General features: G+C 55.0%; 1 long non-coding RNA gene across 2 annotated transcripts in view; it reads right to left on the bottom strand.

The window, feature by feature from the left end:
• LOC150002036 (uncharacterized) overlaps positions 1–3,168 on the bottom strand; it is a 70,677-nt gene extending 67,509 nt beyond the window's left edge. For both annotated transcript variants that reach the window (XR_016513112.1, XR_016513111.1), the window contains exons 1-2: positions 3,007–3,168; positions 1,137–1,251 (exon numbers count right to left, since the gene is read on the bottom strand). This is a non-coding gene — a long non-coding RNA (uncharacterized LOC150002036). The remainder of the gene's footprint in view (positions 1–1,136; positions 1,252–3,006) is intronic.
• Positions 3,169–20,386: the final 17,218 nt, after the last annotated feature.

Raw genomic sequence — 20,386 nt, 5'->3', positions numbered from 1 at the left:
CTGGCACTTGTGGCCCTTTACAATCCTCCCATCACCTGGCCAACCTCATTCCCCACCCTGCAAGGCTCTCCCACCCATCCCCAGTCCTGTCTCTCCACAATGCTACTTACTTTTGGGTCACCTCCCACAGAGAGCCCCCCTCTGACCTGTGAACACTGTCCCCTCCACATCTGTTGTAATCTCCCTGCTTCTCTCCTAGAACACATAATGGGACACCAGGGCCTGCACCCCAGGGCCTGACATCAGGCCTGGCATGCAGCAAGTGCTTAATGCAAGCTTGGGAAACTGAACTTGGGAGGCAGAGGGAGAGAGAGCCTCATCCAGCCAACATAACCCTTCTCTAGAAGGATCCCTGGTACCGCTTCAGGGTCCCCAAGCCAGGCCTGCTTCATGTCACACCACACCCTTATCCAGGCAACCAGTAGCCACTGTCACTTCATAAAAGCGCCCTCCCTTTGCCTTGAGTTGGGTCAGGATCCACAACTTCTGAAGACACCCACAATCACCTCAATTCTTACCCCCAGAAGAGGCCAGCAGAGGCAAAGTCCAGGGACAGAATAGTCCAGGGCTTAGGGACTGGTGCACTGGAGCCACACAGACCTGGAATTGACCCCCATGGGGGCTCAGCCAGGTGTGTGACCTTGGGTAAGTCATTTCCCCACCACAAGCCTCAGTTTTCCTGCCTATACAGTGGGGATGATAACGGCACCTAATTCACAAGATTGTTTCGAAGATGGAAAAGTCAATAACTATACGGTATCTAGCACAGGACCTTTCATAGCGTTATATGCTCAGAATGTTAGAGAACGTCACGATTAGCATACTCACGCATGAGAGGAGAGAACTGAGGCTCCCAGCTGCGGAGGGAGAGGGCTACCTGAGGCTACACTGGGAGTTGGCAACAGAATCTAACAAAATGTCCAGGTCCGAGCCAGGCACACTCCCCTCCACTGTCTGGCTCCCTCTGAGAGGAGGAGGCCAAGAAAGAAGTGAAAACAGAAATAAGACCCTTCCTCTAATTCCTCGGTGATGACAGTTTAGCTCCTGCATTTCCAGGCCCCGAAATGGCACCAGCCGCCCAGCTGGGCCCCCCACCAGCAGACACACAATGTGAGGGACCAGTGCATGATGCTTACCTGCTAAGGCCTCTGCCAAAGGTCAGGACTTGAGGCTGCTGAAAGTGTCAAGAAAAGGAGGCAGGGGTGAGGAGGAGGGGCTCAGCAGTCCAACTTGGCCAAGCACAGCGAAGTCCTGCGGAGACAGGAGAGGGCACAGTGAGCTCTAAGTCTGACCCTGCGGGCGGCCCGCAGCCCCCTTCAAAGACCTCTAGGTCCCACCCATACAGGCCCCTTCTGGCCATCTCCTGGAAGGCCGAGCTGGCTCACAGAAGTGGAGTCACCCTAGAAACTGGATGCTGCTCCCCAAGCCCCCAAGTGGAGGCCCATCTACAGAACTTCGTGCTAAAGCCCGGAACCAGCCCAGCAGTGTACCCTGTAGCCCAAGCAGCAGCCAAGCCAGCACAACCCAGTGCAATGCTGCAGTGAGCCCAGTCACATAGGCCTTCAGCCCTGGGATGGGGCTCTGCCCAGAGCCCTGTCCCCACACTTGTGTCTTTCAAAGCCCCCCTTGCGTTTGAGACTGCTCAGACACCTCTGTGGAACCCCCTCTGACCTGCCCCTCCTTTCCTGTTCATCCCCCAGCAGCTTGGGGCCTGGCTGATCACATCTCCTCCAGCTTTCTAGAGGCTGGTGCCCTCCCTCCCTGGGCAAGCTGCTGGACAGCAGCAATGAAGCCTACTTTCTCTCTCTACCTTCTGAGGCCAGCAAGGCCATAGAAACCGCTTGATGTTATGGACGAATGAATGAATGAGTGAGTGAGTGACTGGTAAATGGTGCAGCAAAGCCACTCAGGGAGCAAGCTGAACCAAGTTGGCTGACACGTGCCTGGAAATCAGGAAGCCTGGTGAGCTTTCCAAGGGCCTCCTGGTGCCAGTTCCCATTAGATTCTGAAATACGGGGTCACGTTAGTGAGAGGAAGGAGACTTGGTGAAGTGGATACTCTTGTCTGTCATTCTACAAACGAGGAAACTGAAGCCCTGAGAGGGGAAAAGTTTCCTCCCATGATCCTGCAGCAAGAGAGCGGCAAGGTTGGAAGTAGAACCCAAGTCTCCTGGCTTTGCCCACTGCCCAGAGCTGTCATGGATACAGGCTGCTATGGCAATCCTCCAGCTCCTGTGTCCTCATGTGTCAGCTCCTGTAGGCACCTAGCTTCCCTGCCTGTTGGCAGATCAGGCCAACCATGGAAGGCAGCTTCTGGGTAAAAGAGAGAAGGCAGTGGGAGGGCCCTGGGGTAGGATAAAGTCCACAGGAGAGCTCACACTGAGAATAGGGCCATCTGCTCCGATGGCCTTACTTCCCCCAGCCTGAAGAAAGGAGGCTAGGGAGGGCCAAGAGGGGACATTACAGGGGGCGCCAAGGTTAGAGATATCCCTCCGCCCATCTTCAGCCTGGGGACTTTTCTAAAACCCCCACTGACAACCTCACTCCCCTCCAAGAAGTCCTCTTGGACCTTTCAAACACTGCTGGTGGGGTGCACACCACTCACCACCTTGGGGAAGTTTGGAAGTATCTCCTACCCTGCGGTCTTTCGGTGACCCAGCACTTCCACCGCCACAGAAACATGGGTGGGTATGCGGTCAACCAAACAGGTGCGCCGGTATGTTCACAGCGGGGCTATTCACAGGGCCTAAAAAATGAAGCCTTTCCAAATAACCATCAACTATGGAATTAGATGAATTGATGATGTATGGCATGCAATGGAATATCACACAGCAGTAAGAATGAACAATTTGCAACTCTATCCAACAACAGAGATATATCTTACAAACCTAATGTTGATCAAAAAACACTCACGCAGTGGAGTCTATTCATCGCCCATGAATTGGGGCTGGCCTCAAGACTTGTTCTGACCAATGGGATCTGATAAAAGTGGCATTTTGTGACTTACAGAGACTAGGCCTCAAGAAGTCCTGCTGTTTCTGGCCTTGGCCCTCTTGGAACGCTGCTTGGCCACGGCAGGAAGCAGGTCCACCTTACTGGAGGGGCAGAGGAGAACTGAGGCCACCCAGCCGACAGCCAGCACCAACTGCCAGATGTGACTAAGGCCTTCTTCAACCTTCCAGTCTAGCCAGCCCTTCAGGTCACATGAGCCCAAGGGAAACCAGAGGACTGCCCAGGCAAACCACAGAATCGTAAGACATAGAATATACTGGTTCTTTGTTTTAAGCCACTAAGGTTTGGGGTGGTTGGGGGCAGCAATGGATAACTGATAGTAGGTTGTCGGAAGTCAGGATACTCATTATCCTTGAGGGGGTAGCAGAGACTGGAAGGGAGTACATAAGGGGGTCTAGGGGGCCTGGAATGTTCTATTTCTTGATCTGTGTGATAGATACGTGAGTGTGCTCATTGCATGACACTTTGTCAAACTGCACTTAAGATATGCACACTTTTCTGATTGGAGGTAATACTTTAATAGAAACTAAAAACAAACAAATCTTCTGTGGCTCTGCTTGCCTAGTGTACCAGATTCAGCTCCGCCTTGGCCTTCCTGCTTCACTTAACTCTTCTCTGCACACTCATAGTGCGGCTTCACACCTTCCCACCTGGGGTGCTCTTCTTCCTCCTATAGTGCTTCAAGCCTGAGGGCAGGTGGCACCTCCTCCTGGAAGCCTTCCCCGAGCAACTCAGGCCTTGCCCAGGTGTCCGTATTCATAGAGCTCTCCTTCTGAGGCTGGGTCTTCCTGAGTATGGGGTTCAGTCTTTCCCTTCTGTCTCCCCAGCTCTTGGAGCTCTCAAAACACGGGCCCTGTCAGGGATAGATGGCATTCCTCCTCCTCTCCCCTAAGTGTTGAAACTGATGATCAGAGTAGGATTGGAGGTGTGAAGGGAAGGGGGCTGGTCATCATAAGTCTCATTCATAGGCCAGCCCTTCCCTGGATCTGGGCTTCTCCCAAATAGATCGAGGGTAGGGATAAACTTCAGGTTTCAAAGAGGGTCTACAGAGTGGGGAAGGACTTCAGGGTCCTCTGTTTTACAGTGGACGATGACACTCATAAAATGTGTCCCAAGCCTTTCCTCTTAATTATCTATTAAAACAAAACAGCAAGCCTACCTAGCAGTCAGCTCTGCAGCTCTGCCAAAGCAAAGCAAATGGCCAGGCAAAGCAAAAGACAGCTATGATTCCTGGCAGACGGGCATCGGCTCTGCCTGAAACCCTCCAACCTGCATCAGCGCCTCCAACCTCCATCAGCGCCGAGCCAGAAGGAGGGGGCCCTCCCTTGCCCCACTTCTGCATCTCTCATGTGACTGGGGTGGGGGCTCAACTGACCCCCTGCACCAGGGCCTCGGGCCTGGATACCCTTCTCTGGGCCCCCTGTCCCATCTTTGTAGAGCCAGCTCTGTCCTCAATGGATGGGTGACCTTGGGGGAACCCCCTGTCACCTTAGTTCCCCCACTGTCATCTGAGAGATTTGGCTTAGTTAACAGTCTCTGATGAGGCACATCTTACTGTCTTGTGGGAGGACTGGCCCCATAGGCCAAGGCAGTTCCGAGGCCCAGCGCTCTTTCTGCCTCCCTCAGGGTCCTCACTGTGCTGCCACGGTGCCTAATAACAAACAGTGCGCCCATATGCCCACTGCAGTCCACTGGGGTAGGGGGTGGGTGGGAAAGGCCACAGCACCGTGTCACCTGCCTGCCGCTGGGAAGGGACACCTAGGCCTGGAGAGGACAGTTCCTCCCCACACCCTCAGGCATTTTCTGTTACTCAGCGCCCTTTGCTAAGAAAGGAAGCTCCTTGCCCAACAAAGAGGCACAGATACCCCAGGAGAGGCAGTCTCTCCTGTAGGAGAGGTAACTCCATGTACATAAGGGCAGCTGGATGGGTCCAGTCTTCCGCAAGTGGGTGTGCTGTCTCACAGGTTACGAGCACCCCTTCCCCAGAGGCATGCAAACAAAGGGGATCGGCTATGTGGTGCTATAAGCATCAAAACTGGAGCTGGCCTCTAGATTTCCCCAACTCCTCTGATGATAAGAATCACGTGGGCTGCTTGTTAAACCCATAGCTTCCCAGGCCTCTCCCCTGAGAATGGAAGTCTGTGGGTCTGGAATGCAGCCCAGAAATTTAAATTTTTAGTAAGTCCTCCCAGGTGATCCTTTGCATCTGGAAAGTTAGGGGACGCACTGGCAGATGACCTTCCAGGTCCCTTTGGGGCCCGAGATCAGGGATTCTGAGACCCCACTGCACACCACCCCTGCCACATTGGGAAGAGACACCAGCAGCAAACTAACTGCATCATTAAAATAAAAACGATTTGAAAGCTTTAGAAGGGGCAAAGACGTCAGGGGGAGGAGGATTCTCTCCCCATGGTGGTACCAGCAGCAGCTCCTTCCTAGCCCCCCACCCCCACCCTAGGCCCCCCAGAGTCATCCAGAAGAGCTCAGCATTGGGGGGAGGGCGGATGTGCGCTGACAGCTGTTCAGCTGCTGCTCAGTGAGACCGGAAAAGCAATTATCTTGCTCTTAGCAGAGAGGCACTGGCTTTTACCCGCCCCCTCTCCTTCCCCCCTTCACACACACACCACCACCACCACCATTCTCCCCCCTCCCCCCAACATACTGCTGGCTGGCTCTGAACCCGCCTGCCCCCACCCCCAGCCTCCAGAGTCCTCTGACTTACTCAGCTTCCATCCTCAGAGCACATTTCATTTAGCCTGCTAAACCGGAGACGGCAAAATGGGTGCTATTTCTTAAAAACATACAGAGAGCGTATTAAATTATTGATAGCCATTAAACAGGGGGAAAAAAATTAAACAGCTCTCAGCTCTTAACAATCATTCATGCAGTTTCCACTGGGGTGTTTTCTGGAGAGTGATCACACGGCAACCCAGGCAGCTGGCTCCAGCGGCAAGGAAGGCACTGGCTGGATGAACTGGGGAGGGGGCCGCCGCAGCCCCCAGCGATTACCCAGGCCACCAAGGCTGAGAAGGGGCTCTGGTGCAGGGAGGTCGGCCTCTCTGTTTGCAAACTCCCCCCTTCCCCACATAATTAACGAATGGACATCAACACTGCCTTTGGGAACCCACCCACCCCAGCCTTAATTAAATCCAGCCTGCTTTTATTGAGTATCTACTATGTATCAGGCACGTGGCATACAGAGCACTCACACAGGTAAATGTGGGAGCCCTTTGCAGAAAAATGTGATTACACACACTGTAACAGGAGTCCTAATGAAAATCCACAGAGGCTGGCTCAAAGGAAAAGGGGATGGCAGGAGGAGGGGCTTCCAAGGAAGGCTTCACAAAAGAGGCAATTCTTGGGTAAATTCTTGTCCAGAGGACAAGTTTGCAAGGGCACTCCAGCAAAGTGGTCCAGGTTTAGCCCCAGAAAAGGCACAGCAGCCTAGCTGTGCGGTGGGTCCCAACGCTCCTTCTTGTCCACGTCAGTCACTGACCGTGTGGGGTTAGGAGCAGGGTATAGTAAATGCAGCAGGGAGCTGATTGTCACCTCAGCCTCTCCTCCAGGCACTGGTCAAATCCAGGCCAGGGTAGGGATGCACTCCAGTGTGGACAAGCAGGAGGCTGGGGTTCACCCCAGCTGCCCAGGGCAGCCGTACCTCCACTCCCCGCACAGCAGATCTGTTTCCTGGCTCTGACTCAGGACACCTAAGCCAGCATGACGCAGACCATGGAGGCTGCAGGGCTGGGACACTGCTGGTCTCCTGGCCACAGACAGGCCTGGCAGAGCTGCCATAGGGGGACAGGCTCTCTCCTGCCCTGAACTGTGCCAAGGACCCGAAAACCAGGGCTGCGGGAGCCAGAGGACATCCGATCCCACCCCACCCTCCACTTGGGGACTGTCCACAACCAGGGGCCATCTGAGGCTCTGAGGCCAGGTTGAGGCCAGGCTGAGGGGCTGGCTGCTGAGGGGAACAAACGGACCGAGTCCATGCCTGCCCCCGCCCCCCCCCACCCCCCCCCCCCCCCCCGGCACACAGGGAGAGTGCCACATTGTTGAATGTCTTTCAGAAGCTCTAGCTTCTCAGGAGCAGGGAGCTGGGAAGAGGCCCTGCCAAGTGTTGATAGCACCCTCAGCAGAGAAAGCTGCTGTCACAGGGAAACATTCTGGGGAGAGTGGTTGTTTACCACCAACAACACCTGGGACTGTCAAGAAATAATCAGAAGAAATTAAATTTGCAAAGTGGAAGATATAACAGAAGCCCTATCCCCAAGCCCCTGGACATTTTGACCTGGAGGATCAGGCTGCTCTATTTTGCCTGGTTTGGGGAAATGTTCTTACATTTCAGGGGTGGGGGTGGGGGGATATGTATATCACCAGCCAGGTTCGGGAGACAGGGGCCCTGGGCTGTGCCTCTCTGGGCCCGTCTGCTCACTTGCACATGATAAGACCAGGCTTACCTTACAGCACAGGGGTGTGTGGCCACGGTCTGCCAGGAACATGCAGCTCCTCAAGGCTGCCTCAGCACCCCTGCCAGTCACCCAAGGACTTGGACCTGGGTAAGTGTGAAAGTCGTCAGCCTTCCTGCTGCCTCTGCGCAGCCCTGTGCTCCCCCCAGGGCACTGGGCTCTGCTGAGTCCCTGTCAACCCTCACCTGGATTGCTGCCGGACCCTTTCCCTCTAGTCCGCCTCCACTCAGGTACAGGGACCTGTGCAGGGCTAGGGCCTGTGCCGGCACAGAGCAGGCTGTCAAGGAAGGTGAGCTGACCCACAGAATCAAGACAAAAATGGACAATGACCCCGAACCCAGATCAAACACACCTGCTGAGGTGCCAGCCCTGACTCCCCACTGGCAGCACCTCCCACTGTCAAATTTCCAAGGCCTCTAAACCCTTCACCTGTGAGTTGAGTCCATACTCCTGGAAGTCTCTCACACCCTCTAGACTCCAGCCACACCACAGCGAACTTAACGTTCCTGAACAACCTCCTCTGGACTTTCTTTCATGCCCCAGAGCCTTTGCAGGTGTGACTACTTTTTCTAACCAGCCAAGTCCCGCTCTGGGTCAATCTCTATTCCCCACCGCGCTTTGTAACTGCTGCCACCCTTTTCACATTATACTAGACTGGACTCTGTTCACATCTGCTCTGAACTAAATGGGGGCAGGGGGCGGAGGCATCCCAAATATGAACAGGGTTCCTTCCCTCAGCACTTGGTACACAGGGTCAGAGAGGGGCCTCTAACTCTACTACACTCAAACCAACCACCCCAGCCCCCTGGCCTGCAGCCCAGAATTAGTTCCTCTTAACGGCTAACCTGCGTTGCTCCTGCTTTAATTTTAAAAACCATTCCTTGGAGAGTGGGTGAGATGTTCTCAGCCAAGTGAAATAGAGACTGTACTCTTGGAGCTCCTGGAACTGAGGGAAAGGGCAGGCTTAGGAACTTCCAGGCAAAGGCTAGCAGAAATTGGCCACCAATGAACCGTTAACTCTCGAGTCGAGAGCTCCGAGGGGCTAGTGCCAAGGTCTCAGGCTCTGGCCTGTGTGGGCCACTTGGCCTCGCTTGGCTCAGGCTGAGTGTGGCCCCGCCCTCCGCAGGCCATCTGCTTCACCCCACAGCCACTGGGCATGGAGAGGCAAGGCTGTCTGTGCCCGAAGAGCCCAGATGTCTTACGGGAGAGGCCATGCCTTTCCCTAGGAATGACTCCAAACCTTTGCCTGCACACTTCTGTCCTGGAATGCTGTCCCTTCCAGCAAGCTAAATCCCCTCGTCCTTCCAGCCCAGCCTGCCTCTCTTCCCTGCCCATCTGGGCCCCCACTGGCCCCCACACTTCTGAGCCCTTACAGCCTAGACTGTGTCTGCCTGCCCTGGCTTGGGCACCAGGGCTTCACTTCTTCAGCGAAGCCCCTGCCAGGATGGGGACTTGGCACGTCTTCTGGACCCTGACAGTCGGCATGAGGCAGGGCACAGACCAGAGAGCACACAAGTGATGGGGCTGCTCTTGGGCTCAGTCTGCAGCCAGCAGGAGGAAGCACCTAGGCTTGTAGTGGGGTCTCTGTAAGGCCTCACCTTCTCAGATGCCATCACATTCCCTTCGGGGGCTCATTTTGGGCCTCAGGCCAGCTGAAATGCAGTTGTGGCGGGGGCAGAGGTGACTGCTGGCTGGCCTCCTACTGGGTGGCCAGGTGGCTTTGCTGGGGCCTGGCACCCTGATTCCCAGGAGCTAGCAGAGGTCAGCACTGACCACCTCCTTCCCCAGGGTGCCATCCTGCAGGTGGGAGTGCAATTTCCCCACAGCCCCTCTGAGCTGCCCCAAAGATTCTTCTTGGGAGGGGACTGATGGAAACGAGGTCTGGAGACACAGGTAACATTGTCATGTGATGGTAATACAGTGTAGACTGTGCAGTCACCTGTGCTGCACACAGTGTCCACCTGCATGACAAGAAGACTGGCAAAACCACTAGCAAGTACTGCTGACGCGAATGGTTGCTTTGTGTCCAATGCTGTGCTAAATGCAATACACGAGTCCCATGCACCCTTCTGCCACACCACAAGGCACATTCTACTGGTACGCTCTCTTGAAGGATGAGGAAGCCACAGTCCCTAAAGGTGCCGAGGAAGACGAAGTGACCCACCCACGTCCCAAGGCATCTGGGGCTTCAGGTGAAAACCTCTGACCTGGGTCCCCACCCGCCACCCACTCCCACGTGCCTAGAGCCCCTTGTCTCATGTTCTCAGAGCTGAAACAGGCATGGTGGGCCGCTCCCTTCCGCTTTCACAGAGCCCTTTTCTCATCTGACCCTCAAAAGAGCCCAGTGAGGATCATCGTTACCATTTTCCAGACAGGAAACTATGGCCTGATGGAGAAAGAGCCTTGATTTATCTAGCAGCTTATATACTCCTTTATTGCTCACCAAGCCCACAAGGCGGCCACTGTTAAAAACATTGTGCAGGTGGAAAAGGACTGAAAATGGGAGAGGCAGAGGGAGCTGCCACACTCTGGCGACAGAGCCTGGGTTTGTGCCCAAATCTGTCTGACTCTCGATGGGGCTTCCCCCATAATACAGGGCTGTCCCCAAGGCTGGGTACATTAAGTGCAGGCTCGTGGACATGGTGAGGAGAAATGGCTCAGGAGCACAGCACTGGGCTGGGCTGGGCCGGGCACTGTGTCCCTCCATCCCAGCCTCCCTCTATGGGGATGGGCCAGAGATGTTCTGAGGACGAGCCCACCACCCCACTTCCCTGCAGGACTCCTGGGCCAGGGAACTCTGCACTCAATTACCATAGCAGAGTCCTACTGATGAGCTTACTACTGGTCAGGCCGGGATGTCTCAGCCAGCCACACAGCTCACCATGTGTGTGAGTGTATGGGCGTGTGAGTGGACGGCGTCCATCTGAGGAGAACACGATGAGGTGGTGGCTGCCTGCACGTACCTGTTACACCCTCACACAGACACTCACATGCACACACACTCACACAGACGCATGCATTCGCCTCACCAGTGTATGCAGGCACACACATGTGTTCATCAGGCACACGTGCTCATCCGCACACATGCTTACACCCAGAACAGCACACGCCTGCAGTTGGGGTACTTGGGGACCGCTGAGCAGGGAAGGGACGTGGACAGCTCTGATGCACGCACGCACACACACAGGGCCCAGGAGAGTGGGCGAGGGCAGCAGGTGGGCAAGCAGCCATCTGCAGAACTGTGCGTGGCTGTGCTCACAGGGTCAGGTCCGTCCAGAACAGACCCATCAATCAAGAAGCTGCCTGCTACAAGCATTAAATCATCCCTAGGATGCAGCCCTTAGAACGAAGAAGGAGCCAGCATCCGGTCCAGGCCCACGGTCTGCGTGGGGGTGGAAGGGTACCTGGTAATTAGCAGCCACTCCACACAAGGCTCCCTCGCTTTCCTCAGCCCCCAATCAGATCCCTCTCCTGCTCTCTCACTAGTTCCTGCTTCCCTCTGGCCTTTCCAATCTACTTCCCTCTGTTCTCACCTGAGACCCCTGAGTTCAGCCACAAGCTGGGTGCTGCCCTCCTACCCCCAGTGCTGAAGGCTTCTCCTGGCAAGCAGAACCCTAGGGCCGAGGCTGAAGATGGGTGTTGCGGAGAGTCCACTTCTGGGCAGAACAATGGGGTGCTGCCACCAGACCTGGCATCTGGGCCTGGGGCCACACCCGGCTTCATCTCCTGTGAGTCACCTCTGTTCCTGTCTGCCATCCCCCTTCTGTAAGCGGGGACTACAAAGGGACCTCCTGGGGCTGCTTGTCCTGAGGATCTGCTGCCCAGGCGAAAGATCTTCCACGGATGCTAATTAATTATGACTATAAATAATGCAACCATCTGTATCTTGTGGTGCAGCGAGGTGCATTACACGTGGGCCGCATGCCCCAGCAGCAGAATAAATGGACTCCGGGTGGGCTGGGGTGTTAAGGCCAGGCCTGCGAGCAGATTCAAGGTGTCTCTGTGTTAAGGAGGCGGCTGTTTATACTGCACTGCACAAAGAGACACAGAGAGGAAAGACAGGCAGACAGGCAGACAGACAGATGGCAGGGAGCTGGCTTCACCCGATGAACAACAGACGAACACCGGTTCTAAAGCTCTCGGGCAAGATCTCACTGCCTACCACTGGGACAAACCAACTGGCCTTTCCACTTCTCAGCCCTCTCTCCACCCCACAGTGGAGCCCAGAGGACTCAGCTGCAGGGGCTGACAGAGGGTGGCGATGGGAGCCATCTATCCTCTGTCCAGAGAAGTCCTGGATGCTGGTATCTGCCAGCGCCAGGCCAGCCCCCTGCACCAGCACGCTAGGACTGGACCGCGGGGTCACCCCATTTCAAGCTCTGTACCTCCGTACACCCAGCCTGGCAGGCCCCCATGCCTTCAGCAAGCCCAGTTCCAATGCCCCTGCCCCCGCCCCCAGGAGGGGGAAGCCTTTCCCAATGCCCATCCGTGCAGTGGGACTGACTGTCCCCCCTCCCACCATCCCATGGCGACCGGCTCACTGCCGTCTTCTCCCGTGCATCTGAAATGCTCTCTCTTGCTGTGCACGTCTCCCTCTCACCTCCCAGTCACCAGCCCGTGAGCTGCTCTTGTCGGCCCACTTCTACAATTCCTCAGCGCTCAGCATGGGCTGGAGCCCCTGCACTGTCCCTCCCCCCAGAGACCAAGCTGAATTCAACCCTCACCCTGAGCCAGGCAGTTAACATGTTATTTGTTACAACAGCTCCTGGTGATATTTATGCCCATTTCATAGATGGAGAAACTGAGGCACGGGGGTGGGGGCGGTGGCAGATTTGCCAAAGTCACATGGCCAGGAAGTTGTTGAAATGCAAAGCAGGCTATCTGGCCCAGAGACAAATGTCATGGGGCGTAGTAGGCTAGGTCTTTGTATTGCCTGGCTGTGTGACCTCAAACAAGTCACTGGTCGATCCCGGGACTCAGCTTCTTCACCTGTAAAATAAGGACAAATAGGGCTGCCTGCTCTGCAGGTCCGATATGAAGACAATGGTAGAGTAAGCACTCTGAGGGTAATGGAAGCCAGGATTTCCAAAGTGAACGCCTGCATGCCTCCTGTGACAGGAACCCCAGGAATAGTGGACGAGGGACCTGAAACCCTGGCGGCACATCCACTGTTCTTGGGTCTGACCAGCACATTTCCTGGGCAGCTGCCCCGTGTGCAGCCCTGGGCCAGCCATGGTAGGGAGGGGGCACAGACGCTCATGGGCTTCGTGAGCACAGGGCCAGGTGCTGATCATCTGGGGCCTGTACTTGGTTGGGGAACACCCCCTGCATCACAGGCCAGGGCCGCTCAAGGAGCTCTGGCTCCATCACTGGCTGAATGCCATGCCTGGCACTGGTGGTGCAAAGCAGTCAGGATTGAGCCGCAGGCTTGGGGGAGCACCCGAGTGACAAAAAGGCAGGTCTGTCACCCAGCTTCCTTCCCACACCTATGGTAGACATTACCAACCAATCCCCGTACCCTCTTTTAGCTCTCACACGTGACCATGGGATTCCTTCTCTGAACAGCACTCCAGGTTGTCAATCCAAAACTCATAGTATCTGACATCCATCTTAGTGGAGCAACTACTACAGCCCACCAGGGATCAACCGCACTGGGCAGAAGTGAGGCTGGACCCTGTCAGAGGGATGCCCACAGCCCCTTGTGTTATGGGGTGTAGTGGTCACCTCTGAGTATTGTGGCGTCGGAAGACAATGGACCAAAATGTCCTTCCAGTAGCCCCTCCCTGTCCACTCCTTCACAGGCAGATTCACGGTGGTGAACAGGAGAGAAAAGGACAACCCAGTGTGCAGAGTCTCGCGTGTTCCCTAACCGGCTTCCTGGTTTTGTCATTTCCTCCTGCTAGCTAGACTGTCATTTATTTAATATTTTTCTTGAAATCAATTCAGAGTTTTTGCTAAAATATTTATTTTTAAAAAACTTTCTCCTATTACCTTAAATACAAAATTAGACTCACTCACCATGAATAGAAGTTAACTATGAAAACCAACAAATGCAGGAGAGTAAACAGTGGTATTTCTCTGCTGCCTGCCTGCCGGAGGCTCCAAGGGCTCTCTCTGTTGAAAAGGAGACCAGCAAGTGTCCCAGGCTCTGGATGCTGTCCTCAACACAGCCAGAGGATAGAGGCGACTGGGGCAGAGGTCTTTGCTCAGTCGTGATTAATACAGGGCAAGAACCCCTGAGTCACTTTGTGTACTTTTAAGTAACGCAGCACAGCTCAGTGATGCTCGCTGTCTCCCCGAGGTAGCAGGAGACATGTCTCTGTTATACAGATGAGGAAACAAGAGGCTCAGAGAGGTGAGCCCACCAGCCTGAGATCACACAGCAGTGAGTGGCAGAGCTAGGCTTCTGACTAGGGCCTTCTGACTAAGCAAAAGGTTCTTCCCTTTGCGGCTCGGCTGCCACACAGAGTCACTTAAGAGTGGAGTTTCTCTCTGACCCACGGCTGGCATGGTAACGGTTTTTACACCTGAGGTTAACAACTGTGATTTAAGAGGTTATTTGTCTTAATTTTCAAGAATCACTTTCTCAGGGAGGAGGTAACTAACACATCAGGCTGGGGAAGCTTGTCTTTATAGAAAATATTTATAGCATTTCAAGATGGTTTGGTGGCAAATGGATAGAGCATCTGCTATTTTCCTCACTTTCCACCACAGCTCTAAAGCCCAGAGCAGTCAAAACACACGCACACCCCAGCAGCAACAACAACACAACCACAACCACAGCAACCACATCACTGCTGATAGGAAGTCAAAGCCAGCTCTCCTTTGAGAAATAAAGCACAAAACTTGTGTGATTTCAGAGTGCTCACTACTGCCGCTACTACTCGCACCTGAGGCTGGGGCTCAGAAAGCCACGGCCAATGGGCCTGTCCCCAAGGCCACGGCGAGGCTCACTGCCTCCAGAGTGGGGTTTGGCAGGACTCCCAGCTCCAAGATTGTGGCTCTCTCAGGAAGCCCCAACAGCAAGAGAGCTCTGCCCTGATATTTGGATTCCAGCTGCACACTGCAGAGGGACAAGCAGAAGGCAGCCTCCAGAAAGCGATGACATTCTACGAGCTAGAGTGGAGCCAGTCACTCTCCTCTGGCTACTAACCTCATCCCTCTGAGGTTAGTGATGCTTATTACTGCCATTTTGCAGATGGCAAAACTGAGGCTTTAACAAGCCAAGAGATTTTTTTCGAGGGCACAGCTGCTTGTAGGGTAAGCTGGTCCCTTTGACCCCACCAAGGCAGGCTGCAATGCCCACCTCATTTCCTGTGGCCATCCTTCGAGTGGTCCTTATGCCATCTGCTCCCCACGGCCCTCCTGCAAGGTGCCTCCACTGCCCAGCCTCCAGGACTTTTCTCACACCTGACCCTCAATATCTAACCTCTGTCATCAGAATGCAGTGTTTCAAGCTGGAGGTACAGTAAGTGCAGGGCCCCAAGGACCTTCTGCTTCACCCAGGTGTTTCAGGTGGGAATTCCAAGGCTCAGGGAGGGGAGAGGATATATGTTCTGGATCACAAAGCTGGCTGATGACAAAATGAAGGGAACCAGGTTTGTTGTTTAAAATCCCAAAGATATTGCAACCCCCTCTATCCTTGGCATCCTGCTCCAGACATACGAAAAGCCATCCTTGCTACTTCACAATTACAAAGTTGATCTTGGTGGTGGCTCCCAGGACTAGGGTGTCCCAACAGCATATGGTGTTCCAACATTCCCCAGCAGGATGCCTCTGGTCTAGTCAGCCCAGCCTTTCTGGCAGAGCCTTCATTGCCCTCTGCACCTAGGCTGCAGGCACCGACCACCACACCTGCCTACAAGCCAGGAACCAGCAGGCGCTCATCCATGATGCTCTGGGACAAACCCCAGACCAGGCCTGGAGGGAGCACCTGCCCACACAGCCTGGCTTGAGGCCGGCAGGGAGCCCCTGGAGGAGAGCTGTGCTAGACTGGTGCCTGGCACTCACCATGTGGCCACTCCCCTCAGAACCCTCTCCATTTGAATTTTGACAGATATCCCAACTACATGTGTCCAGAATAGCCTCTGTCCCCAGATCCTGGTCTCTGTCCACCCTTCAATGGCCCCTTCTGAATTAAGTTCTCTCTGCACACCCCTCCCCACCGCCCGCCGCCCACACCACAAGCCAAGCCTCAAATCCAGAAGTCAAGAAGCCATCCTTGATTCTGACGCTCCCTCTTAGCCAAGCCATCTGTCACTTCCACGGTTGGTCCGACTTCCTGTGTTTGGTCTGCCCACCTCTTGCCAGCTCCTTTGCCTGGGCAAAAGCAACAGCCCCTCACTGGCCTCCTGCTCTCATTTCCTTCTTGTTCTTCTCTGTAGCTGTAAAGTACATCTTTTCTTGTTTATAGCGATCCCCAAGGCATCCCTCACAGCCCACATGGCCTGTGCATCTGGATCCCGCTCACCCTACCCAGTACGCTGCTTGCCCCACCACCATCACTGCCTTCCTGCCCCACTGGTTTCCCTGCCCCAGGGCCTTTGCATCTTACCATCTCCTCGCCGCACCACACTGGCTCTGTTTTATTTAAGCCTCTCAATGGGTCCTTCCATATTGTCCTTGTCTAAAATACATGCCCCCTTCTCACCGCAGTCACTCCATAACACATCACTCCATACTATTCCTGTATGGCATGTACTTACTGTAAGATGATTATTGTTTTTGTAGATACTTATTATCTGTCTCTCACCCCTACTCTGATGACGTTAGGCTGGCTCCTTGCTTTCTATCCACTGGTTAGAATAGTGTCTGGCACAAAATCAGTGCTCATAAGTGTTTGTTGAATGAACAAATGAGTGAACACCCATGATCTCATTAGCTCGCCCCTGCCCCCCACCAGCCAGGGTGGGAATTATCCCACTTCATGGGTGAGGGCTCAGATGAGGTGCTGAGGGGTGCCCTACACACCCAGGAGCACACAGTGGTGAATGTGGCAGCACATTCATGTGGACCCGACCTCCTAATGCTAAGACCAGGGAAGTTACAAGCATTAAGAAACTAAAAGTCCGTGGAAAATGCATGAAATTGTGTGGCTCCACTATTTCTCTTGCAGCTTGAAATGTCACCTCTCTGAAGACCACATCCTGCCCCTTGTGATCTGGTCTTGGCCTCAGCTTTCAGCCACCGGCAGCCTTGCTGAGATCCCCCACCGGGCTCCTTCTCCTAGAGGGTCCCGGAACTCCCTGTCCCAGCCCCGAGACTAGGGGGCTGGGGAGGGGTGGGGAGCAAGGCGCCAAAGGAGGCCTCCTCTCTCTGATGGGGTAGAAAGAAGGGGCTGAGCCAAAAGCGGGTCACGGGTCACGCTGCTGCGCCCACAGCCCTCCAAGGACTAAAAATAACCATGTGTACACACTTCCAGAGCTGGGGTTTCTGCCTCTCTGTCAGGAGGGGTTCGGGGCTGCACCAAGGCCACATTCCCATCATGTATCTTCTACTTGGCTGAGTAGTGCCTGGCCCAACATGGGCGAGGACCAAGATTTCTGGGTTTGTGTCCTTGGGTGGTTTTAGGTGGAGGGGAGCAAAGAAAGCTGCCTGAGCTGTGATTCCACGAGATCCCTCACTGCTGGCAGACAGCTCCTCCTCCCGGGGAGCAGACGTGCCAGTAAGGCAGGAGCTACAGGGAAGGCAGCCAGATCTTGAGCCATGAGGGGGCACGGCCAGTTCATCCCAAAGATTTAAGGTGCCATGAGGAACGCTGGGAGCCAGTCGCTGGTCCAATTCCCTCTGTATATAACCTGGAGCAAGCCTCTTTCCCTCTCTGGTCCTCAGTTACCTCTCTGTGTTGTGGTAACTGGCAGTCAATCACTGACGCCTTGTTCTTTACATCATGTCCCCTCAGTGTGTGTGTTTGGGGGTGGAACAGTGCTGGCCACTGGGGCCTTATGGCTTGTCTTTGTTTGGGATGACAGGACACACCTGCTGGGTCGGTGTCAGCTGCCCCCTGCCCCCCTCCCTGCCCTGGTTCACTCAGATGGACTTTAACATTGGAGGGGCAGGTGCCAGTCGCCTGCCTGGAGACAGCCCCTCCTCCTGGACAAACAGGCTGTTCTCTAACCCCACGGCTCCCGTCAACGTGGCCATGCCAGGAAGAAACATACAGGCTGCCAGAGAGCTGGCTCCTCAGTCAGCCACCCTCCCTGGGCAGGTAGCGCCTGGCAAGCACTGGCTTCTCTCCCTTACCTACAATGGCCAGCACGGGGAGGACCTCAGGCTTCCCGGGACCCAGCCCCCCCCTGGCTTTCCCTCTCTGACTCGAGAGGCCTGGCTGACTTGCTGCCCCTGGATGGGAACGACGTCCATGCCTGCTGGCCCCATGGAAGGGCTGTGCCCCTTGGACAACAGTTCTCTGGTGTGATGAGCCTTTGGTAGGGGCTGTGTTCCCTGCCTCGGGTGCCCTTCTCTCACTTCTCGGCCTGGGAATTCCCACTCATCTCAGAGGCTGACTCTGTTGCCTCTTTCTCCTGCAGAGTGAGCTCAGCACTTTGACAGTGCCATGCACCCCCCTTCATCAGGCGGTCAGTGGCTCCCCCAGGGAAGCAACCACGCCCTGATCACCCACAGAGCCAGTAAAGGAAGGGGGCTCTGTAACTGTCTGCTGAATTAACTCTCAGGCTAACAGCTCTGTCTTCCCTCCTCTGTCTGACAAAAGTCCACCCCCTGCAGTTCCCCCACATATCCCTTCATGATTCTGCAATCTGTAATCAGTTCCACTGTCTTCCTACAGAGGTATCTGCCCTCTCGGGACCCTCGATGTTCGCCTCTGTGAGTCTCATTGGGCCTGCACTGCTCAAAAGGCTTTCTAAATACACCGGCTCAGATATTCTGGGGAGAGACCTGGCATTTTCATGGTTAAACAAAAGCTACGGGGGGGTTCTGGGTGCAGAAACACTGAGGGTCAAGGACACCCTAGAGCACTTGGAACTACCTGCCCTAGGATATCACAGTACCCCATGCCCCTTTAGACTACTCCCACCTCTGTTGAACCCCCTGTGCCCATGCCCAGGTCCCTGCCAGTCTTGACCCTCATGCCCTCCCTCCTGGACTGTGGCAGGAATCCTCAGGGCTCTGTGAGAACATTCTTCAAGTGGCCACCACGGCGATCATTCTACAAATCTGATCTGGCTACCACTCATCCCCCAATCTTTTCCTGCTGACCTTGTGTCAAGGATAAACTCGTAGGCATGATGACTTGTAAGGCCCTTTAAGATGTGATCAGGCCCTCGCTCAATTCCCTGGCTTTGCCTCCTACCTACCCAGGCCTGATGCCCTCTGCTGTCCCCTTTTTGCTGAGCATTCCCTGACTTTTCCTTTGGGGTACAGCCCGAGCCAGGGTAGGAGGGGGGGGGTTATGGAAAGAGATACCTCCGAGGCAAGTCATCTGTGAAATGTGGTACCAGCCACCCTCCCTAACCAAGAACAAGTACCAGTGTCCCAGGCTCAGGACCTGGAGATCTTCTAGGGATCCCAGAGGCTTCAAGAGACTTGGAGGGAGCGTGGGGTAGGCCTGGACCCAGACTCCACTTCTGCTTGCTCCAAGGACAGGCCCCTCTGTCTTTTCCACAGGCCCAGTTTAACAAGATTGCGTCCTCTTTCCTGAGGCCCCAGGGGACCTTGCAACGCTGCCTTCCTTTCAAAACAAACACAGATAAAGAACCAATGAGTAAATCCTGGGATTCCCATAAAGCCATGGGAGGGAGGGACACGTTAAAGGCAAACTGGTGGGACCCCTTCTCCAGTGGGGTGGGGGGACCCTGTGCCCAGGAGACCCCAAGGAGCACTGGCCTCCCAGCATGGGCACAGCCAACTCCTGAGGCCTTCAGGGCGGGCTCCCAGCAGGCCCACTTCCATGGCAGCCATGGCTGCATCAGAATACACCCCTGCACACACACCCCCCCTCAGTCCTCCAAACAGCCCAGGGGCCCTCTCACTCTGTTTCCAAAGCCATGGCTCTGGGGTGGGTGTCGAGGAGGCCTCAGGGCCTGTTCCCTGGCAGGGGGCAGAAGCAGCATTTGAAACCCAGCATACCACTGGGATTTGCTAACAAAGTGGTTCCCGTTTGCTCATCTGCCACGGGGAACCCACCTACTGCCAAACCTCAGGAGCCAACTGATGTTCCACACTCAAGTCCTGAGTCTCAGAATTTTTCCAGCCCTCAGAAGTCACCAACAAAACCTAGGCCTGCCTATTGCCCACTGTGCTGATTACTCTCCCTGCCAATGACATGGCCTCGCAGGCCCAGTCGCCGGAAGGCTGTTGGATGGGGCTTGTCTGCTCGCCACTTCCTCTCCCCGGGCACCCGAGGCCCAGTGTGCATGGCCGCGGCCTCAGCAGCAGTTGGGCTCAAACCCCGGCTCTGCTTCCTACCAGCTGTGTGTTGGACGTCCCACGCGTTCCCCTCTCTGCATCTCGTCCGTCCGGTTCTCAGGTCACTGGAGGGTTAACTGAGATAACTGCAAAAGTAATTCCAATATAGGCCAGGTGCTCCTAGCAGGTAAGATCCTGGTCTGAGCTCTGTGCCAGCATGAATTCCTGTATTCTCACAAGATCCCCTTGAGGTCGGTGTTTCTGTCGCTAACCCCCATTTTACAGATGAAGAAGCTGAATTGCTTCTCTGAGGTTGTCCAGGCGGTAAGCACGGGAGTTTGGTTTTGGCCCCGGCAGTCGGACTCCAGAGCCCACACCCGAAGCACCACGCTCTGCTGCCTCCAAGGGACCCTACCTGCTCTCCACTGCTGTTGGGGTGTAGCCCTGCCGAACGCCTCCTTTCCCCATAAACTCCAGGATCCTTGTGCTTCTGGACTTGGGAGTGCCCCTAAAGGCGCTCCTCCCTGGTCTACCTGGGCA

Source organism: Furipterus horrens, unplaced genomic scaffold (genome assembly GCF_987537825.1).
Source record: "Furipterus horrens unplaced genomic scaffold, mFurHor1.1.pri manual_scaffold_9, whole genome shotgun sequence".
Classification (NCBI taxonomy): Eukaryota; Metazoa; Chordata; class Mammalia; order Chiroptera; family Furipteridae; genus Furipterus; species Furipterus horrens.
The sequence above is the reverse complement of the archived record's forward strand: the minus strand, read 5'-3'. Positions and strand labels throughout refer to the sequence as shown.